This window comes from Amborella trichopoda, chromosome 8 (assembly GCF_054954075.1).
Source record: "Amborella trichopoda isolate Santa Cruz 75 chromosome 8, AtrichopodaSantaCruz75HAP2 v2.0, whole genome shotgun sequence".
In the NCBI taxonomy this organism is placed as follows: Eukaryota; Viridiplantae; Streptophyta; class Magnoliopsida; order Amborellales; family Amborellaceae; genus Amborella; species Amborella trichopoda.
The window spans coordinates 14384871-14404176 of NC_142343.1; positions in this window are offsets into that span (position 1 = coordinate 14384871).

A 19306-nucleotide genomic window follows, 5' to 3' on the forward strand; every position below is an offset into this window, starting at 1 on the left:
ACTCTTACAACCACCAAATTTGAAATCTAATCCACAAGAGTAATTATAACATCTTTGTACCAAAGGTAAATAGTCACTTTATAGACTTTTCTTTTATCTAAACGTCCAAAATTGGAGTGGGTTGATGCTATTTTTTCAAACACCAAGAGAATGTGAATAAATTTACACCTTTTTTTTTTCCTTCTACGAACTTTCTTGGGGCTGGACATTGCATCTCCAAAATTAGGCCTTAAAATTACTTATAGGTGAAGATTTCATGAGGGAGGGAGTAAATAGGTACATAATTATAGGCCTGATTGAAATGTTGACTCCTCACATATTGGAAATTGGAACTATAAAGGCTTGTTTGGATGCACCTGTTATCACTAATAAGATATTGGTTCAATAAAGTTAGTCCTAATAACGAGTTATTTGTTGTTTGGTTGTATCGTTCATAAATTTATCTGAGATAAACTTATATACAGTTTTACATATAATTTTATATTTTTAAAAGGCTATTTTTACTTTATTCAATAGCTAAACCCCATATGTTCTTCTCCAGAAATAGCTAATAATAGCTAAAAATCGCAACAAAATTAAATATTTAAATAATATCATACATGATACAAGGTACATACCAAATAACTACCAGAATAGCATTATCTAGAGTATAATTTTAAATAAAAATATGATATTTTAAATCAAATTAATTGTCATCTAAACATATATGTACTACATTATTAAGCTAGAGTTAAGAGGTAGACACGTGTCGCGAAAGTAAGAATGGGTCTTAATTCTATAGAGATTGTTGGATAGAAAATTTATTTATATGTCACATCCCCCATCTTTAGGGAAGAGATACCATATTTCGTGTACAAGATTAGGAGAACTAATCCATATTATTGGTGTAGACGCCCCAATCAACATTGATGAAACTATATGAAAGCCATAGCAAGAAACAAGCACTTAAAAGGGGAAAAACTAAAACACCATAGCAAGAAACAAGCACTTAAAAAGAGAAAAACTAAAACACCATCAAGAAACAAGCACTTAAAAAGGAGAAAAACTAAAACACCATAGTTGTCAACACAAGTACCACCAATGTTTTAAGGTGGTGATGAACGCAACTCAGGTGATGCATATGACAAAACGTGTCGCAATCTAATTGGCTAGAAAGGCAATCTAACCGTTTGACATCGGAATGAAGAAACCATCACCATTACAAAGATACGAAGGTCGCAATTGCACCAACGGAGGTCACTAGAACATCTACACCTTATTGGTTGAGAATGGTGGCTTAACCACCCAACAGCATAATGAGGCAAATTGTTACGGACAACAGAAATGCAAATTGGGTCAATGCAATTAGCAACATCATCCTTGATTGGCCAGAGCAGCTACCATCTGTCTGACATTGGAATGCCGAAAACTAACATCTAGTGATTACACCATCATTAACAGAAACAACAGTGGCAACTTCTTTGGCCCACTCGGTATTTACTCGGTATTTTTTGATTGATAGGAATCACCACCCAAGACCAGGTTCCCAGATGGACAATTGACATCATCATGATTTAACGATGTTATGACCATCATTGGCACCGATGGAAACTACACCCTCAGCGAAGAACTGCTTGACTCCTGCAGTGTTAAACATCAATTGCTTCTGCAACACATCCCCGACAACCACAATGGCCATCAACGGCCCAGATTCAATCTCAGCATTTGAATGGTGATAAGGCATGACACTTGTTTATAAATTGGAACCCCCCTCCCCCAAATCTAAAAGGGAGAATTTTGGTGCCAAGGCTATGCCACTTTCAAAACTCATGAGATTTCTGATTAATATGTCCAGACTCTTCTCGTTCGAACCTTGATACTGACCCGACCTGAATCCATGCTACAATTCATACTCTTATCCTAAAGCCCTCAAATCCACATTACATACATTGACTTCAATCAAAGAATATCTAATATTTCAAGAAAAGTTACGCTCAGACTGGTCTTGAATCGGCTCCATCTCCAAGGGCCTTATACTCATTTTATTTTATTCATTTGTTCTATTTTGTCCTATTTCAAATCTTTTCCAAATCTCTTCCCCCTTTTGCCCAGATTTCTAAAATCCCCGAATAGGTTTCAGGCTTGGTGTAGACACCCCATTTTGAAAACTGGCAAATTTATTGGTTTTCTAAACCATAGACAGCCTTAGGACCACAATATCCCAATAAACCCTCAAACCATAGACCACCATAGTGCATACTGCCTGTCTTGTGATCCAGAATCTTGAACACCCTCTTTTAGTGCAAAAAAATCATTAAAAATAGCAAAATGCCTGGTTTCGACCCAAAATTTGGCAAGCAGCATCACAAGAACTCGTAAATCACCCTAGAACTTAAATCTGCCAATTATGAGCAGATTTGGTCTGGGCGGCACTATTGGTTCCGCCACCCAACCTGATTGCCCCAAAATGGTAGTTTTCGCATGCTAACCACTCCCCGACCATTTTTTGGCAGATTTATTGAATCTGGACCCATTTGGTATGTTGACCCCAAAACAACAATTCAGGCTGGAAAATCCATTTGAAATTGGCAGTTTACCCACTCCAACCAATTTTCAGCCTTTAAAAGATTATTTCAGGATCATTTCTAGGGAGAGACTTTTAGACTCCTTAGACTCTAAAAAAATAGTAGGCCAAGAAACTGGAGACCCTGATAAAACCTGAGAAGACCTTGAGAAAACTTAGATCTAAGAAAACCTTAGCTTCATGCCATTAAACATGCAGCCTTTAGGTTAAGAAAGCCGTCTAAAAAAGCCAAGGCCTAGTTAAAACCTGAAGAGAGATAAGACGACGCACATCATAAATTCAGCTGGTCCTGATACGCTCAAAGCCTCGAGAGTCTCGGGCCAACTGGCTTGATCTGGTAGTTTCTTACTCTTTCTACATTTTTTTTCTTTTATTTATTTAATTTTATTAGAATTAAATCAGTTTTGTTGCATTTTATGTTGTGTTTCGTATTTCAGATCATTGTTGGCTCTACCATTGATCTGAGAGTAGATCTACTCATTTCTAAGTAGATTTGGCCTTAAATCATAATTTGATTGTCCCCACTCCCTATCAAACTTTAAAAAAATTAGTTTCTGGTTCTGATCTGGACGAATCTCAGCTTGAGATCGTCTTGATTTGCATTGTAAACAGTTTGGCACCCACTGTGAGGCATTTCGAGCTACATCTGTGCACGAACAGAAAAAAGAAGGAAGCTTGAGATCTCCTTTTGAGGGCCGTTTTTTTAATTTAAAAAACATCATTTTATTTAATTGTATCTTGCTCTAGTTTCTTTTTTTTTTCCATAATTTGGTGCTTATTGATTTTATGTTCTTCTCCACCTCCATCGATTTTGTATCTTTGGTTTCCTGCTAAAATTAAAATAAAATAAAATTCTTGGGCTTTGATATTCTTGTTAACAATGTTTGGATCCTCATGCATTTTCACAAAAGAGCACCTTTTTTTTTTTGTTTTTTTTCTAATGCTTCTAAAAGATAAGGAAAGAAGGTGTTGGGATATGGGGGATATCTTTTCTTTGTTGGAATGTATGATGGTCATGGGGCTTAAGATGTCATATGTTTATCTCTCTTATTATTTAATTTAATGATTTAATGTTTATCCTAAACATGAGGGCTTTTTTAGAGAGAGAAATGTCGTTATCTAATGGATAGAAAATAACCACCCACACCCCAGGATTACAGGCTACGTTTCTCAGAGTTTTACGGAGAAAGCACGTTGGAGAACGGCTTTGTCCATCCTCTATAACTAGGCTTTTCGTAGCCATAGAGAGGCACACACAAAGAAGCTTGAGTTATCATTGTTCTGGAAAACCCTCCACTCTGCAATCCTCAATCTCACACTGTCCCTAATCCTAGGAATTTAGAGATCCATCTTTTCCATCGAGTTTATAACATTTGTATCAGAGTAGGTTAGCAGAAGCGTCGTGGGCTCATAACCCACAGGTCCTAGGATCAAAATCGATTATTTGATTTCCTGTGAGTTTGTATTTTATTGAACAATATCTCTCTTAAAATTCCTTTTTTTTTTTGTTGGATATCAATTCTCTATTTACTCTGTTGAAATTTCTCATATCTGATATTGTTGATTTCATAAGCCAATTTCATTCTGTTGACAATTTTTCTCTATCTAGCTTCTTGAATTTTTTGTCCGTTTCCTCTTGCATCTCTGCCAAGCTGTTTGACTTTTCAACTATGTATTTCTCTCCATATTCATCCCACACATAAAAGATAGAAGTGATAATATTAAAATAAGATAAAAGGAAATTTTTTGTATCTTTTATCTCACCAACGCGTAGCCCCTCCTATCAAAATTTTTTCGTTTCCCTCTTCTTCTTTTTTTTCTTCCACTCTTTCCCTCGTTTTCTGTCTTATACTGAAGCAAACTTCGAGCCTTGAGAAAATAAATAAAATTTGGGGAAAGACACAATATTTTTGTCTTTGTTTTCTGACTGCTTTATTTTTTTTTTTTAATATTTTATTTTCCTATGTTTCTCTCTCTGCTATGATATTGATGCTTTAACCTACCCTTTTGACTGTGAGCCTCTTTTCTCTCGTTATTTGAGGCTTAATCAAACTTGAAAGTATAAAGATAGAAATATCTATAACCCATGCTAGAATTCAAAGGGCCCCACATTTTTTTTTTAGGTAAATGTTCCCAGGCTCAACCCATAAAGAGTAACATGCTCCGTTTTTATTTTTACTAAGCCCTTGCATCCCACCAAGGTCTTTAGGTAGCCTTTATTTATTTATTTTTAGAGAGATATTGCTGAAATTTGAGAGAGAGAAAGAGACATATAACTGCTGCCGATAATTACGTTTCTACTGTTACATATTTTTATATATACTTGGAATATAATTTAGAGATACTTTTACGTATTCTATTTGTATAATAATTCATTACCTTGCATGACTATCCTATGCTTTGGTCTATTTTGCATAATAATTATCATTCCATTACATAATTATCTTATGCTTTGGTCTCTTTTAGTTAGAAAATTTCATGATCTCGATTTTGTGAATTCATTTTTTTTTATGATTGTGCAATTCCATATTTTTGTTGAAAAATATCAAATATCATCGTAGACTCTCTCTCTTGTGCGAAGATATATTCACATATTTATGAAAATTATTCTTATGCAAGATTTGATATAAAGTAGTTGTTGCCTTACTTTATTAATCTTTTGTTGCATCACAGCAATGCGAACATAAACTGTTCGAGAAATTTTTTCTTTGAAGTTGCAGCTCATTGAGAGTCGGCAAACCTATTGATTTAACTAGCAGGCACCCTTTTTTAAACACAATTAAATTTTTGGATTTTTAGATATTATCTAAAAATTCAAAATCACACCTAGGCTAGTTATGTCAGAACTATCCAAACTTGTAAAACTCAATAGGACCAATTTTTTTATGTGGAAAAGAAAAATTGGATATATTATTTTCCAAGAAAGGGTAGATTATGTCACTGAACCACCAATTTTAGAGCTTAATGCCAATGGTCAAGCCAGAAGGCGACTTGACAAATGGTTAGAAGATGACTAAGTAGCTAGGTCTACTATGTTAAGCTTTATGAAAGGTGATTTAATTAAAGTATTTGAATATCACACCACAACCCTATCTTAAAAGTATGAGACCATTTCTGAAACCCATGTGCAATTGTTGTTAGAAAAATACAATTCTTGCAAAATGAAAGAAACAGACTCAGTGACCGAGCATGTCAATAAAATGACAGTGCTCACAAATGACCTTGCTGCAGCCAGAAATCTCGTCCTCGTTCGTATGCAAGTGTCCATTGTCCTTAACAGTCTCCTTCCATCTTGAGAGTCTGTTGTAATTGCAGTGAATGATTCTGCACAAGGGATAACCATGTTAAATCTTCCCATGCATCTTAGTATTGAAGCAGAGAGAAGAATGAGGAAGAAGTCAAATGAGCTCCACTTTGCCCAAAGTTCATCTTCTCTGATCCTCACATAATCAGAAAAATAATAGGTATAAGGGAAAGGAGAGAAATTTTAAAAATCAAAAGAATAAGGTTGAGAAGACCTGTTTTTATTGTAAGAAAATTGGGCACATCAAGTTAATTGTCCCAAGCTGAAAAACAAAAATAAAACCCAAAATAACAATCCTGCTCAAAATAATCAAAATAAAAGAGAAGACTTGATCTGCGTTAATCCTAGAATCAATAGTTGCTGACCATGACCTGAGAAATTGATGGGTCTACTCAGCCTCCACTTGACATGTCTCAAGGACCACGGATAGATTCACAGAATTGAAGGAGATTACAGCTGGTAACCAGTGGATATATAAGGGAAATGACACCTATTGTGATGTACTTGGTGTCGGTACTTTCAAACTGTGTTTACCAGGAGGAAAAATCTCCCATTGACTGATACTCTGTATGCGCCCAATATGAGGCACAATTTGATTTCTGTTCCTAGGTTAGACGACAAGGGGAATGAAATAAGATTCAGATCTGATCGGGTCACCATTGGGAAGCATTCTAGAGCATTGGTGTACGGTACTAAAGTTGATAATTTGTACCGACTGAATATCAATGAAAGTTCATTATTTTCTATTTATTTTGTTGTCTCTTTTGATGCTTATGTATGTTTGGATGATCTATATTTATGACACTTAAGATTAGGACATATAAATAAAGACAGAGTGAATCAAATGGTTAAAAGAAGCTTGCTCCTCAATTTAGGAGAAATTGTGTTCAAAACATGCGAGTCATATATTTCTGATAAATTAACTAAGAAGTCTTTCCTTAAAGCGAAAAGCTCCAGTGAGCTACTTAGTATTGTTCATTCTGATATATGTGGCCCATCAAATGTAAAAACATGTAGAGGTATAGATTATTTTATATTATTTATAGATGATTATTCACGTTATGGATATGTATACCTATTTAGTAAGAAATTAGATGCATTAGAAACTTTTAAAGAATATAAAGCTGAAGTTGAAAATTAGTTAGGTAGACATATTAAAAATCTTTGAATAGATAGGGGAGATGAATATTGCTAGGCCTTATTTACCGAATTTTGTAAAGGGCATGGTATAATTCACCAAACAACCATGCCATATACACCACAACAAAATGGTATAGCTGAAAGAAGAAATAGAAATCTAATGGACATGGTTAGGTTTATGATGAGCCATTCAAATTTATCACCTCATTTTTTGGGTGAGGCTCTCAACACTACAATATATATTATTAATCGTGTTCCAACTAAATCTATAGACTTGACCCCATATGAATTATGGACAGATAGGAAACCTGACCTTACTATCTTAAAAGTTTGGCGTTCTTGGGCACATGTATTTATACCACCACAAAATAGAGATAAATTACAAAGTAAAACTATAAAATACTATTTTATAGGATATTCAAAAAATTCTAAGGGGTATAGATTTTATAACCATGATACTAGATCACTAGTAGAGAGTCGTGATGCTCATTTCTTAGAAAATATAGACGATGAAAATATTTTAAATAAGCTTATTGACTTACATGAAATTGATAAAGGTAAGGGTCTAGAAGATCCTGTTTCTCAGACTCCCTCTACATATGGTGAAAATGATTTAATTAAATCAAGTACACCAGACAGGCCTGAAAGAACTAGAGCCCCTCCTACAATTTTAGAAGAATTTTATGTATTTATGAATAAAGATAATTATTCTTCAATGAGTGAGGATACAATAGATGAATCTCGAAGTATAGTGAAGCTATTAGCTCACATGACTCAGCTGAGTAGACTCAAGCCATGAATAATGAACGTGATTTTATTAAAAAAAATCAAGTTTAGGAGTTGGTTGATCTCCCTAAATATAGAAAAGCCATCAGTTGTAAATCGGTCCTAAAGAAAAAACTTAATGCAAATAGTTCCATTGATAAATATAAAGCTAGATTGGTAGCTAAAGGATTTACCCAAAGGGAGGGTATAGATTATGTAGAGACTTATGCTCCGGTAGCAAAATTTTCATATATTAGAATCATCCTAGTATTAGTTGCATATTATGCTGTAGAATTATTTCAAATAGATGTCAAAACAACTTTCTTAAATGGAGAATTAAAGGAAGATATATATATGAGATGATCAGAAGGATATATAATTAAAGGCCAAGAAGATAAAGTATATAAACTTAAGAAATCTTTATATAGTCTAAAACAGTATTCTAGGCAATGGTACTTTACTTTTCATAATGCAATCACTGAAATTGGTTATATAGCCAATAGGTTAGACCATTGTGTATATGTCTAGAATAGTTAGAACAATTTTGTTATATTGTCACTATATGTGGATGATATTTTGATAGCTAGAAATTATATTGGTATGATTAACCATACCAAATCATGGTTAAGTTTCCATTTTAAGATGAAAGATATAGGAGAAGCCTCATATGTATTGGGCATTAAGATAACAAGAAATAAGAGTTCAAGATTTCTATGTTTATCTCAAGAAAATTATTTAGAAAGTATTTTAAAGAGATTTAAGATGTAAAGTTGCAAGCCCATAGATATACCAGTTTGTAAAAGCTTAAAATTGTCAAAAAAAATGTATCCATTAAATGATGGTGACAAAGATGAAATGGAAAGAATTTCATATATGCATAAATTATGTCATGTTGTGTACAAGACCTGATTTGAGTCATGGATATGGTCTTGTAAGTAGATTTCAGAGTAATCCTGGGATGGCTCATTGGCTAGCTGCAAAAAGGATACTCAGATATATTTAGAAAACTAAAAATTACAAGTTGTACTTCCAAACTGACAACTTAGATGTTACTGGGTACTCTGATGCAGATTTTGCAGGAGACCCAGATGATAGAAGATCAACCTTAGGATTTGTATTCCTCTTTGGAGGTGGATGTGTTTCTTAGTCTAGCAAGAAACAAGGTTGTGTAACTCGGTATACTATAGAAGCCGAGTATGTTGCTTGTAGTATTGCTACAACTTATGTCGTCTAGATTAAATGCTTTACAAATGATTTGAAGCTGGATATAGCTGACGGACCTGTTAAAATATTTTGTGATAATCAAACTGTTATTTCATCAATTAGAAATGGAGCTTATTGTTCCAAGGGTAAGCACATTAAAATTGATTATCATTACATTTATGATATTATTGAAAAGAATGAAATAACTGTAAGTTATTTGCCATCTTCAGATATGATTGCAGACCCTTTGATAAAAAGATTGAGTGCAGAAATATTGTCAAAGCATATAGCTTTGATGAGACTTAAAAATATTTAAGTCATGAAATCTCAAATGAGATTTTTTTCTTTGATATCTTGATCATGAGAGGAAAAGCAACATTAGCGTGAAAAACCCCATGATATGATTTTGGATATTTTTTGTTATGAGATATATAACCGCACTAACGTGAAAAGCCTCATGACATAGATATGCTCATAAATGTTAAATCCATTAAGTGGAATTATATCAATATATCTAGCTCTCATGGCCAAGTGGGAGATGGTGCTATGTATGATAGCCATGGGGCCTAAGATGTCATATATTTATCTCTCTTATTATTTAATTTAATGATTTAATGTTTATTACTAAATATTGTAGAGAGAGAAAATGCCATTATCTAATGGATATAAAATAACCACCCACATCCCAGGATTACATGACCACGTTTATCAGAGTTTTAAAGAGAAAGCCGAACGTTGGAGAGCGGTCTCCTCCATCCTCTATAACTAGGCCTTTCATGGTCATGGAGAGGCACACACAGAGAAGATTGAGTTCTCATTGTTCTGAAAATCCCTTCGCTCTGTGATCCTCAGTCTCATGCCACTGCCCCTAATCTTGGGAATTTAGAGATTCATCTTTTCCATCGAGTTTACAACATTCTTTAGTATTTTATGTGTTAGATGGGTGGGTGGTGAGGGTATTAACATGAGGCATTAAGGGGTTTTGAGGCATCAAAGGGCGAGAGAGTTAATTTTCCCCAAAAAAAATAAAAAAAAGAAGAAGCAAATCTCCACTTAAAAAAAAAAAAAACCTTTAAGAACTCTTCCTCTTTAAAAAGAAAAAAGAAAACAGCAAAAGAAAGAAGAAAGAAGAAAGAAGAAAGAAGAAAAAAGAAAAAAGAAAGAAGAAAAAAAAAAAAAAAAAAAAGAAAAAAGAAAAAAGAAAAAAATACTTTGTAAAAAAAAATCTTTTTCCGTTTCTTTGCTTATGATTCAACATTTGCCACTTCTCTCTATTCATCAAAAAAAGAAAACTAAGAAAAATTTTTGAGGGTCACCCTACTCTCTCTCTAATTGCTCCCTAATCGAGTCACCGTGTGACTTAGGGTGCGCTCAAGTAGGCACGGGCTGCCTTCTTAGGGGTTGCTTACCCCTGCACCTCAACTGTGCTCTCGGTTGGTTAAACTTTGACGTGAAGCACACCTCACTTGGCACTTTGTGCCAAGTGCTCACATTTCTTGCTTTCTGTGTGCTTGCTTGTGCCACTAGATTTTCATTTGCCTGCTTCTTTTACACACTCTTGCACACAACAGACTAGGGAAGCGAGAAATCAACAGAAGTTTTCAAAAACCCCCAAAATCCATCATTGATATTGTGAGGGGAGCCTAGCCTTGAGAGCCGAGGTAGTTGGGATTCACATAACTTTAACTGTGAGCGTCCCTTTGTAATCCTTAGCCTCAAAGTAACTCCACATACAATAGGACCTAATTGATTCCTTTAACATGTGACCAGCAACTACGTGGGGACCTACGCAGCCTGACCTCATTTCAATAGTTAAGAGCCCACTCAGACCCAACCCACTCATAGTTTAGGGCAAAGTTTTCGAGTGCATTGTGTGCTTATCTTAGTTAATTGGTTTTAGTTCTTAGTCCGGATCCACTTCTGGTCTGAGCTAAACCTTCTGGGTTCAAGACTAGGCTTGTACCCAGTCTGGCCCAAGTCTGAACTAGGTTCACACCTAGGTCCGACCCTAGGCCCCCTTTTAGTTCTAGCCAAGGCTCGTGCCTAACCCAACTTTGATCCAATTCGGGTCAACACCAGATCATATAGCTGATCATTTTAAGTCCATGCTCAAGCTTGTGCCCAGCTTAGCCTAGGTCCGAATCAGGTTCACGCTTAAGTCCAAACATAAGGCCCCTCTCGGTCCGATCTAAGACTCGCACCCATCTAGTCTAGATTTTAGTTTAGATTCTAGGCTAGGTCTAAGTATAGAGTTGCCTCTAAAACTAGACTAGTTTTGTCTTAGCTCAGGGTTCAAACCCATTGAGTCTAGCAAGATCCATCCAGTCTGGTTCTAGCTTAAGTCTGGATTCAGAGTTGTCCCTAGACCTAGACTAGGTTCACCTTAGTTTAGGGTTCAAATCTAAGTCCATCGAGTGTCTTTTTAGGCTTAGGACAAGGCTCATGCCCAGTTAAGCCTGACTCTTGCCCAGTTAAGCCCGACTCTTGAATCAAGTCCAAACTAGGTTTTGATTTTTAAGTCTATTCATAAGTCCAAACAAGGCTCACCCTTAGTCTAGACCTCAGTTTAACATGTATTCAGTCTAGGTCTAAGCAGGTTCGAGTCTTAGTCCAACAAGGTCCATTGAGGCTCAAGTCAAAGTCTAGCCTATGTCCATCTCCAAGCTAGGTCCAATCCTTCTAGTCTAGAACAAGGAGTCATGGACCAGAATCAAAGCAGGGCAAGGTCCAACCCTACGGCTCCAGCCCAGTCTAGATCCAAGGAACCTAGTCAGTATGAGAGGCATCATCACATTGCTCCCTCATAAATCTTTAGTACTTGTGTCAATGAGCTGACTCTCAACCCATATGGAACCATACCTAGTGGTCAGAGCCGCCCAATTAGTAACCCTCAAGGTCGTTATTTAGAATCCAGAAGCCAACAGGTTAGTAGGGTCCATAACACCCTGAACAGTCGAGGGGTTCAACCATGGGCAATCCTCCAAAACATGAGGGTTGACCTCAAATTTAGTCGGCACACCAAGAATAAGGCCTCAGCCCAGATCCTTGAGTCAGACAATACCAGCCAAGTTAACCCCATTTTCAATTAGCAGTCCAATATTTCAGTCTTAGCAATCAACCAGTTAGGGGGTAAGTGGGTTCACACACAGCTAGGAAAAGTCTATTCAAGCAACCTAACACTAGTAAAGATCAAGGTTTGACTTAACCTTGTATCAAGACAATCCTAAGGTGCATGCATTCTTTCAACATCTGCTGAACTAAGGGTACACTATCCAGCATAGTCAATCCAGACAGGTTTGGTCAGAAGCTCAAGCTATAAGCCACATCCAACTTGTTGACTCAAACCAATATAACCTGAGGGATGCTAGCATGACAATCCAACCAACTAAGGGCCAGGGGTCTAACTCAAGTCATCACTCTAGTTCAGAATTACCTTGAAGGAAAACTCCATTTGGCAATAGTTATGTCCTTCATTCACTTCTTCAGGTTAGTGTTGGGGTAAGAGAATATCTTAAACCTAGGGTTAGATCATCCAGTCAAGGTTAGAGACTGACGAACCTCACTGCTCAAGGTCAGAGGTCTAGTCATCATAGTAGCTCGAGTCATTCATCCTAATCAAATGATGATCCAATCTTGCAGGCCTTCTTACGTGGCTACGTAGTGCAAACTCTGAGCAATGGGTTAGCTCTGACTCAATTCAACCCAGGTGAGTCTATAGGACGACAACTGACACACCAATTTCACCTTGTTATACATCATTTTTGACATACTTATATCTCTGGTACAAATAAGAAGAGAGCCAGTAACAACCTGGTCCTATCGGTACCCAAGACACTGCCAGACTAAGGGAACACTACAAAATAAGCCTAAGACTTGGCAACCTTAGAAAATGTACTAGAAAGGCCTTGAAAGACATGAAAATGGTAGTTTGGGATACCTGAAGGACACTCGTAAAGTTTCGATGCATTTAAATCAGTTTTGACCGGATCAAGACAAAATTCGGTTCTCAAAGACTAGTTTCTATCATGCCAGAAAGAGACCTAAAAACTATAGCTTTATGATAAGGGCTTCAAAACAATACCAAACTACTGCCATTGCATCTTGAATATCGAAAAACCCTCAAGGACCAAATTTGGACTCAATTGGACCTCCTAGGAACATTTTGGATCCAAATTACCACAAACGAGTAGGTTTGACACTATTGTGGTGCAGCCTTACCAAACAAGTTTCCAATTATGGAGGGTATGTTTTCAGATCTCGGGATGATCTTCATGTGCCCATAGGTCGCTCGTTTACAATCAAAACAAGCTCAAATTTGAACACAAGCTAGGTCTTGATGACTCGATCATTTTGACATATGGCACGCATCATGACGTGACCCAGAATCAAAGTTTTTCTAGAGAGAAGTGTTGGAAGGTATTTTTCATTAACATGGGGCCCCTGCTCAATAAAGGCCTAGCAAGTAGTTGAAATTTGGACAACCTCAGAACAGCACCAGAACTGGCCAAGATCTTCATGAGTTCTCTCAAGAGTCTCCTGCCAAGTTTCGTCGCCTTTCGACATGTCTAAAGCAGTGTAGACCGAGAAACAATTCTGACATAATCGACCTCTCGCACCCTGAAACGGACCCCTATAACTAGAACTACATTTTCATCATTTCAAATTGTTGTGGGACCACTACCATTGGATCTGAGACGGTTGAAAACCCCTAGAGGTCAAGTTTCAGCTCAAACAGACACTCCAGGAAGAAGTTATAGGCGAAAGAGTGAAACACATGAAGCCGCACGCTATTCCCTTGCGGCCACCCTGTAACACTACACCATTGAAGGGACAGTCTCGACTAGTGGCTTTCGACCCTTATATCTCACTCGCCCTAAGTCGGATCGTGCTCAAATTTGGTGAGCATATTCGTCTAGCCATGACCATCGATTCGATATGTGGCACGCCCCATGACGATACCCGAGCCCGAATAAAAGCTAGAGAGAAGTTGCCGATCCGTGAAGAAAGTGCAGGAAAAGTAGCAGCGTCGTCCCTCGCTCAAGGGGACAAATCATACCAGTCACGAGCCCAATCCACACAAGACTAATTCCATTGCGGGCGTAAGGTCTCGGGCCATCTTTGACCAGAACCCTGTACAAGATTAACGGTCGGATTCTGCACACGAAGCCGACGAACAAATTGTAAATTCCATCATTGGAATCCTTGATTCCGGCCAAAATTCCAAACTTACAAAATCTTCGTTCGACCGCGGAATCGAGCTGCATTTGGTGCCCGTGACCGTAGTGGCATGCTCAGTGTGATTCAGTGAAGAAAACACAGAAAACATCAAGGAACGAACACACTATCGATCCAAAGTTTCAAGATCTACTCAAATTTCAAGTCACATGATTGTGCACTAAAAATACGATCCATGGCTCGAAGTTGATATCAAATTGATCGCCATGCCTAGCCTTACAAGAAAACAATTATCTTACGATCAACTGGGCACCAGAACGACCCCCGATCAGCAAGTCCTAGGGCAACACAGGGACTGTTATGAAATTCCACAACTTGTTAAGAAGGTGGAAATCTGTCATTTTGCACCTTATTTTCTGATTTCTTTCATTCAATTTAATATTACTTTCCATCTATTAGGGTTACTTTTGATCATCCACCCATGTTTGGGGTACACTTCTATATATACGTACCATCATTGTATGCACAAAAAAGAAGAAGAAGAGAATAGCCAGAGGCACACACACGCAAGAAATAGTTTTCACTTAATACAAGTTTCTCTTTCTTGCCATTGTTGTGTTACGCTTGAGAGAGGGAGAGAGGTGGGAGAAACTTTTGGCCGGTACCCTTAGGTTTGAGGTAAACTTTCTCTTTCTGATTTTTTCTTTTCTTCTTCTCTCTCTCTTCTCCCCTCTCTTCTCCTTCTTCTTCGTCAGAGTCCCTCGTAGGGGCCATGCACCGAAGTGGCAGTGCCGTGCATGCCTCTCTCTTGGTCTCACAGGGCACGCAAGACGATGGCAGTGCCATGCGCGAGTCCCCCTCCTTTTCTATTCGTCTATCTCTTTCTTCCAATGAAGTCTGTAGACGACATTGCCTATTGTTGCCCACAAATGTTCCTGTGACATCTCGACGAAGAACCCAGATGACAAGGTTTGTTGCCGCTGTAGGGGTCTTTCCCTATCGCGCGTCTAGTGTAGACGGCAATACCTATGGCTGTCTGCTAGGGGCTTCGACAACACCTATTGCCGCCTGCTAGGGGCTTTGGCAATGCTTATTGCCGTCACGAGCCTCCTCTGTGTGCCCGATGTTTGTCGCCGTTCTCCTTGCGTCCCGCCCCTATCACCGTGCGACTTAGGAAAAACACTCGTCGTGTGCCTTGTCAGGAGCTAGGGCGGTTTGCAAGGGATGCGTCGTCTGCTTGCCTTGCCCACCACGATACCTATTGATGTATGGATTTCCCCTTCTCTTTGCCATCTCATTCTTTCCTCTTCACCTCTTTCTCTTCTCACTTGATTGAGGGTAGACCTAGCCTATCACTGACGGTCGACCTTGATTTCGAGTAGTATTGCCTCTGTGCTGGTCTTGATAACCATGCCTTTCTTGCTACTACCCCGAGTCGGTGATTTCTGATTGTCATGCTAGTCTCACCCCTACGTTAAGCTCTCTTCTCTTTTCTATCTTTCACCGAACCTTACGCTTCATCGCCTTCTCATGTGAACGTGCATTGCCCTAAGGCAAGGTTGGGTCCCTTCGACCCACTTGTCTTACGAATTAACCATAGAAGTGTTGTGTAGAAAAAACAAGAGGATTATAGGTCAAGGGAGGCGATTCTGAACCAGCTCAAGCAACTGGGGGGATTTCTTCATGATCTAAGAGGGTGCCCACATGAGCCAGCCTGAGTAAGTTCTGAACCCACCTAAAATTCCTCTCTCATTGGTTGGTATACCTGCCCTTGCCCTTGAGCAGTTTCAAGAGAGCAATCTCAAATCCCGAGTTCATCAGAAACCCGAGACACGTGCTGCCAGATCACCTAGATCTGGAGGGCAAGATCGAGGCACTTAACAGTTTGGCGACTCCACTGGGGACTTACTATCCCTTAGTCGTTCGCTCTTGTTTGACCAATTTCCTTTTTACTTTTTGCACCTATTTCTATGGCACCTGGGTTGTTCAACCCATTCATTCGGATCGGGGACTTCCTTATCCCCGCACTCATGGATGTCCCAAGGAAGCGAGTCGCTCAAGCCTCCGTCCCTACTCTCTTTCTAAGTCAGGACTCACAATCTGGATCCTTTGTCTTCACCTGGATCTGTGCGAGAGGGTTCTTAACTGTCCCTGCCTCCCCGCTTTCTCGCCCTAGTGGACTCTCCACCAAGGCCCCTTGCATGAGTAGCACTCTTGCTGCCGCACACCCTGCTACTGGTAAATCTCTTGTCAGTCATACTGCTGCAGTATGCCAGAAGGCTGCCTCGTCCATCCTTGTGAAAGGTAAGCAAACTTTCGTCGCTCGCAAGGTTCGTCGCAAGGCAACCCCCTGTTCTCCTTCATTACTCCAAGCCTTCACACCCAGAGGGTTGGTACACAGAGGCGGAGGTCCTGAGGTCCTCACCCCTCACACACACTCAAAGGCTCATGATCTATCCGCTTGAGCCACACCTCAAGGCAACCCTCATGTTGGCTTAAGCTTACATCTAGGGCCAGGCCTTCTCGAGCCAAACCCTACATGTGTCATGCATTTACTTTTCACAGCTCGGGGCAGCGCTCTATGCCACCTCGAGCACAGGAGGGTTGTCCGTTTCGTCTTCCCTCCTGGCACACATAGCTTCACCTTGTGAGAGATGCGCTCCCGCCTCGTCCCTCACAAACAAAAACTCATGGGTCTCGACCTCCTCAGGTCGAACCCATTGACCGAGCCCGGGCTGACCCTCAAGTGACCCGGACGGTTAACCCTAAAGGTGCACACACACCATCTTTGTGTGTCCCTCTCAGATCCAGACTCAGGCGGAGTCACGAACCAGCTTCTTCCTTTGCCGCTTCCTTGGCTCCAGGCAAGCACCTCGAGCCCTGGTGCTCAAAGGTCTTCCCCAAAAGTACCATCTTGAGCCAGCCCCAGGTCAACCAAACACTTGGGCCTCACAAAGGAATTCGGGGCAATGGCTTGATGTCAGACAGAGGCCTCCAGCCTCCAAGACAGGAACCTATGCTGCCCTCCATCCTTGGGCCCCACTCCCTCCTCCAGCTCATAGACATGGCTCTCGTTTGTTTGAAGAAAACAGGGCAGTCCACCCCTCAGGATCGGTTCTGGAGTGAGGTCCACAACCGCCTCAGGATCAAGCAGAAAAGAGGCCTGCAGATCCTAACCAGGGAAACCTCTAAGGTTGTCGTGGTCACCACCCATGACGACCTCCTGCCTTGTAATCCCTTTTTCCCTCTTTAAACTCCAGAGCCCGAGCAGGTCCAGGAGTACTATTCGGTGGTCACCACTCAAAAGTCACGGTCCCAATACCGTCAAGAACCAGTCCTCACAAGATCGGCATATAAAGCTCGAGTCTAGTAGGGGCGAGCTGAGCCCCTCTAGACTGACTTGCCACGCATGACTCACCAGCCTCGGCAGTCCACTACATCACCTGGCTCTGACCTCCTAAAAGAAATGGTCAGTGTCATGGTGATCAATGACCTGAATGATGCTCAGGACGAGCGGATGAACAAGTTCGACGAAATGATGCAAGCCATCCTCGGAAAGATGGAGCGCCTAGAGGCCTCTAGGTCCCCGTCTTCGCATGATTCCCCAACGGGTGAGGACACAACTCTTAGACAGACTCCCCCTTCGGTCTCCCAAGACAACGCCTCTTCTCACGGGGTCTCCCAAGCCGACATAGATGTTATGATGGCCAATAGCCTCAAGAACAAGGTACCGAGCTCGCAGGAGACGCCACTCTACCAAATGCCATATCCTTCGTACATTGACTAGGTGTCGTTTCCCTCGAACTACCCAAAAGGGAAACTCCCTCTGTTCAATGGTACCATGTCTCCTCACCAGCATACGACCCACTTCCAAGCGGCCCACCGGAAGATGACAACTGATGGACGTCTCCTCCTCTGTCAGTTCGTTAAAACTCTTGAAGGACCAGCCTTCCAGTGGAAGAAATGAAGCAGTTGTTCTACCAATGCTTCTACGAAGTCCAAAGGAAAGTGGAAACCATCAAGCTCCACACCTTGATGCAAGACCCTGGTGAGCCGGTTGACAAGTTCATCACTCGATGGAGAGAGCTGGGGACCTTTCACGCCACTCCCATGATCGAGAAGGAAGCAGTCTAGACCTACATACGAAACATGCTTCTCGAGATTGCCCTACATGTTGAGGCATCCAAGCCACTCTCCATGTCATAGCTCATCTCGAAGGCAGTGCGTATCGAGGTGCTGCTCAGGCACCACGACAGCCCTCGTTAGCAATCCTCCGACGCAAACTCTCGCTCTAAAAGTGGGGACAATCAAAAGGCAGTGATCAGCGTGGCCGTCACCGTGACTTGACACTAAAGGCGGAGCTCCCCAAACTCTCGACCTCTCTAAAGCACAGATGCCTCAGATCAGGGACAAGCAGTAGTCCTACAATGCAGTCTCGCCTCCAAAAAATAGTAAGTAGAATGACTATTGGACCCAGCACCAGAATAAAGTTTACCCCTTTGACATGGAGTGGACCTCTGCATTGCTCCAACTATTGTTAGAATAGAACATGATCTAGCTGCTAGAGGTCACCACTGTAGAGTCGCCAGGGCAGGAGTCGAATGAGAATTACTGCACCTATCATAGGAGAGTAACCCACCCCACTCACGACTGCTACAAGCTTAACAACACTATCGAGGCCCTTATCAACAAGGGTCAGATAAAGCTTGAAGAGCTGAAAAAGGCATTCGGGGCAGTTGAGGCATCTCACATAGTCATGATCCAAGAGGATGACGGGGCACCCGCCATCCTTTGTGCTTTTTTCTCTATAATGCTCGAGGAAGAGATCGCCACCCCAAAGCCGACAGGGCAGCCCAAGTTCTTGCTTCTCGGGACCGAGAACCTATGTTGCGCGTACCACTAGATACGAGGTCATGACATCAGCGAGTGCATTGGCTTTCATAAACTCTTGATAGAAAAGATGTAGTGAGTGCACTGGCTTCCATCAAGAGGTCTAGGGCGACCCGACAAGACACTCTTAGGTCCCTCTTCTGCTGGTACAAGAAGACCCCTAAGGCAAGCCCAGCAAAATACTGAGCAAGACCCTCTGCAGACCCTCTTCGAGGCAATGCTTTAGCAGGGTCATGTCACACCCAAGTTAGCTAGGTAGCTTAAGC